General features: G+C 47.7%; 1 long non-coding RNA gene across 1 annotated transcript in view; it reads left to right on the top strand.

The window, feature by feature from the left end:
• LOC123520959 overlaps nucleotides 1-4,683 on the top strand; it is a 9,924-nt gene extending 5,241 nt beyond the window's left edge. Inside the window, exons 2-3 of the long non-coding RNA XR_006679467.1 lie at nucleotides 2,223-2,535; nucleotides 3,114-4,683. This is a non-coding gene — a long non-coding RNA (uncharacterized LOC123520959). The remainder of the gene's footprint in view (nucleotides 1-2,222; nucleotides 2,536-3,113) is intronic.
• Nucleotides 4,684-4,751: the final 68 nt, after the last annotated feature.

The following is a 4,751-nucleotide window of genomic DNA, read 5'->3' as shown; positions in this document are numbered from 1 at the left end:
GAGATAATAACATGCACAAAAACAAGACAGAGCAAAACCAAGCAACAATATACAACAAAACAAACCAATGACAAAAAAACAAAACACAACAAGAAAGAAAAGCTTGTAGTTAGTTTAAGGACTGTTTGTTGGCCTTTAGGAATGTTTTCCAGTCCAGTCTGTTGGGGCACCACGCCCTGGCCCCAAAGTCCACCTTCAGCATTCCCTAAGGACCTCGCCACTCCCTTCCCTTGCTGTTCTGTTGCACCCCCTTAGTTTTTGCCTCGGTGTGGCGGGATCAGATTGGGTGGCAATTCCCACACTGTGTCTCCGGTGTTGTCCTCTGTAGGGCTGTGGGTCAGCTGCTCCTTTTTATGACATTTAATATTTCATTATTCCAAAGGAGAGCAACCTCAATAAGTGCTCAGCATGTGCGGCTAGAGATAAGGTGCTTCCATTTAAGTTTGTTGGTTTTTTTCAACTTATAGTTTCAGGCAAGTTCACATAATGATAAGCCTATTGTCATTCAATTGGTTGCGACTCAGTGTCCCGGAAGGACCAGGCAGCCCTGCCTACCCAGTTTCTAAACAGAAACTACTGCTGCCTATTTCTCCTACAGCAGCTGGGGGGCTCACGCATGCATTAGCCACAGCCACCAGCAGCATAGTGGGTTACATGCTGAGCTGCTAACCACAAAGTCAGCAGTTCAAAACCACCAGCCTGTCTTCAGGAGAAAGAGGAGGCCTTCTACTCCCAATAAACAGTTCCAGTCTCAGAAGCCACAGGGCAGTTCTAAGTTCTACTCTGTCCCACAGGGTCATTATGAGCTGTTCGGTTTACATTTATTCCTCTGTTCCTACCAGTCCATCCCTTGTTCAATGCACCAGCTGTCCCGCTCGCTCACCTCCCACGTGTCTGCATCCAAAGCAGACTTCCACTGGAGGGCATGTTTTTAACTGTGACTTATTTTGGTGTGGTCTGTAAATTATGGATTCGTGCTTCTGTCTATGTTTTGTTGCTTGGCATTTCCAATTTCTCCCTGTGCTGGGCCAGGAGAACCTCGGGCGTGCAGGTGGGAATCACTCAGGGTCTCCCTCGGTTGCTCTCTCCCCCTCCTAGTATCCATTAGCTGTTTTGTTCCTTGAGGTGAGATTGTGTTCTCTGCGAGTGATGTGGAAGAGCAAGGAGCAGGGAGAACATGTTAGGGGGTGCTATTGGGCTGAGATCCTCAAGGTCCACGGTTGGCAACCACCAGCAGCTTACTCAGGAGAAAGAAGAGGCTTCCCACTTCTGTGTGAACATTCACAGTCTTGGAACCGCGCCCCTGCAGTTCTGCCCTGCCCGACAGCGTCGCAAGTCGGACAGACGCAGGGGTAGTGGGTTTGGTTTGGGATTTGCCTGTAAGAGTCACCGTTCCTGAGTGGAGACCACAGAGTGGGAACATCGGGTGACTCAGTGTGCTCAGCGTATGGCAGAGGCCACAGACCGTTTGTTACTTGACAGTTAACTGTACGCACACTATTGTTTTTAATTTTCGTAAATCATTTTATTGGGGCTCTTACAATAATCCTTACATCAATTGGATCAAGCACATTTGTCATACAGTATTTTTTGGTGTTTTTTTACTTAATCGTTTTATTGGGGGCTCATACAGCTCTTATTACCGTACATACGGCCATGTGTCAAGCACATTTGTACATTTGTTGCCATCCTCATTCTCAAAACATTTGCTTTCTACTTGAGCCCTTGGTATCAGCTCCTCATTTTTCCTCCTCCCTCCCCGCTCCCCCCCTTACGTTGTACAGTATTTTTAATTGAACTGTAAGGCTTAGTTATTGGAAATCTAATTGCATTCTTGGTGATTTCCCTTTTGGGTAAAGGCAGCAGACAGGTGGCCCTGGTGGTGCAAACAGTTAAACTGGCTGCTCCTGAGGCCTGGTGCTGTGCTTCCGGTTGGTCCCAGCCTTGCACACCTGTGTGGAGTGCTTCTGCACTGCTCACGTGGGGCCACCAGGAGCGGACACTGACTCTTCGGCAGCTCTCAGGAGCCAGTGAGCTGCAGTGGGCTCCTGGGCAGGGTGATAATGGTCTAACCCAGCCCATGATTGACCATCCCTCAGGGTGGGGGTGGGATGGGGATGGGGACGGGACTTTGGCACATCACAGACAAAAGCTGGCCAACTATTCCAAAAAGCGCTATAGCCATTCCCCTTTCTCTTAAGAACTACCAATTTGTCGTGTAGGCCAAGTACCCAAGTGAGCATTCAGCCCAGGAGAAGAACCTGGCAAGTGAAATGGAAAAGCTGCACGTGCGATTCAAAATGAAAAGAAACTCCATACCTCTTGATGACAGCGCTGGGCAGTCATGGACACCGGGTACAGCATGAAGGGCCAGGTGGACGCCCGTGCTCGTGTGGCCCGTTCGAATGTCTTCCTCCCTGAGGACTCCCTTTCCTGGCAATCCCCTCGGGAATGCCGTGATGTGAGGGCGTCCACATCGACAGGGTTCATTTCGTGGAGAACGACTGAGCGCATGGCGGTGCACAGTAAGTGCAGGTAAGAAAAGTAAAAGTGATTGCGACTTTTGACATTTGGTTCCGTACATGCAACTTGTTCTGCTCTTCTCCCTAGTTGAGAGAGAAGGAGCAGTGGGTGGGGGAGAGGAACATGAAAGTCGCAGAATTCCCAGCATCCCCAGAGCAATGTGGAGTCAGTCCGGGCTTGGCAACCCTGCCAACAACAGAATGAATCAATGCCGTGTTGTTGGAGCCATGGTGTCGATCCATTTAAAAAAAGTCATTTTGCTGGGCTCGTACAACTCTTATCACCATCCATCCATCCATTGTGTCAAGCACATTTGTACATTTGTTGTCATCCTCATTCTCAAAATACTTGCTTTCTACTTGAGCCCATGGTAACAGCTCTTCATTTTTCCCCTCCCTCATGAACCCTTGATAATTTATAAGTTATTATTTTGTCATATCTTACACTGTCCAATGTCTCCCTTCATCCACTTTACTGTTGTCTGTCCCCCAGGGAGGAGGGAATATGTAGATCCTTGTGATCGGTTCCCCCTTTCTCCCTCACCCTCCCTCCAGTGTTGATCCACTTTTGACCACTTCGGTTTTTCCTAGACTCATGCTTTGACAGTCCAGGGTCCAGACATCAGCAGACTTGAATGAAGCTCCTGAAGGCTCCACTCCCACAGGCGTTGCTGGACTGGCGTGTCACCATGGCGACTCCTCTCAGAAATCAGCTCCTCCTCAGTCATATTTCCAGTGCCCTCTGACCCAAGGGCCCCCCCTCCGGCACCAGCTCCGACAAGGTTCTGTTACCACTCTTCAGGCCTTCGGGCTCAGACAATGTTTCAGAGCTGTGCGGCAGGTTTTCAGCGGCTCCTTCACCGAAGTGGGGAGGGAGTTCTTCATGGTCTGTTCTTAGCCTGGAAGCTCCGCTGAAACCTGTTCCCTTTGGGTGGCCCTGCCGGTGATGCTGGAAATCCCAGTGACAGTGACATATCCTCCAGCATCACAGCAGCACACAAGCCGCCCCAGAACGACAGACACACGGACAGACAAGTGGTCCGTCCACACTGCAGCATTTCCTGATTTGGACTTTTTTTCATTGGCATATGTCAAGCGCTCTAGCGGTGCAGAGGCTGCACGTTGGGCTGCTAACCCGCAAGGTCAGCCAGACCAGTCTCAGCTCTGTGGGACAGACAGGGATCTCTCTTGTTCAGAAAGGCCGGCTCAAAAATGCCAAGAGCAGTTCTCCCTGTCCTGTAGGGTTCCTGGGCATGGGCACCCACTGGAAGGTGTGGGGGAGGGAGTTTTATCTGTATGTAAAGTTTCTGGTAAGGTATTAGGTAGCTATTCTTACACAGAAACACAGAAGGCAAAACTGGCCTGCAGGTTAATACAGTCCACAACTGGTCCCTTTGCCTGAAGGCTGCCTCGCCTTCAGCATCACAGCTGCTACTGCAAAGCTGCTAGAAACTGCTGTAGATGTCGTTTTAGGGGATTTTTTGATATGTATGTACCCTATGCTGCACCTCCTTTATCTGATTTTGCCTTAATTTAACATTTATCTTCCAGTAAATTATTCACCTTCTTCTGAGGTCATTCTGGCAGCTTCAAATATTAGACTGCTTTAAACCCAGCCGCTCTTCTCCCCATAATGAAATGAAAGCAAATGTCCTCATGCTTGTTAGCATGACCTGAGAATCCTCTGACTCTTTAGTGACTTGTCAGGGCATACCAGCCCCTAACACAGTACCACAGGTCCAGTAGATGCAATTGTACAGCGATAATAAGTAAAGATTATAGTAAAGTCATCTTTCTCACATCCATTACTATTAGCTCCCTGTTTCCCCCAGCATCCTTTTGTTATAGCTGTAGGCAACAATTAAGCTAGCTACTGTCTCTATAGATTTACCTATTCTGAGTTTCATATAAAGAAAATCATTCAAGTAAAAAAACAGTAACAGTAATTACAACAGATGAAAACCTTGTAAAATTGGCGTGACTGCACAACTCTTTAATATACCTATAGAATGAATTTTATGATACATAAATTATACATCAATAAAGCTGTTGAAACATTTACAAAAGGAAAAACAAAAACCTGCATTTTATAGGTAGGCTCAGGAAGTCTGATGTTCTCAAGCCCACAGTGACAGCGAAATAAAACCAAGAAGTCACCCTAGTTATCTTGAGCGCAACTTCAGTACTTTTTATCACTGTGGCTGCTGTTTTAATTAAACGGGGGCTTTT

The sequence above is a fragment of the Echinops telfairi genome, unplaced genomic scaffold (genome assembly GCF_000313985.2).
Source record: "Echinops telfairi isolate 266 unplaced genomic scaffold, ASM31398v2 ScPeMD7_7467;HRSCAF=8505_1, whole genome shotgun sequence".
NCBI classification, from domain to species: Eukaryota; Metazoa; Chordata; class Mammalia; order Afrosoricida; family Tenrecidae; genus Echinops; species Echinops telfairi.
This window is presented reverse-complemented; position numbering and strand designations above follow the sequence as displayed.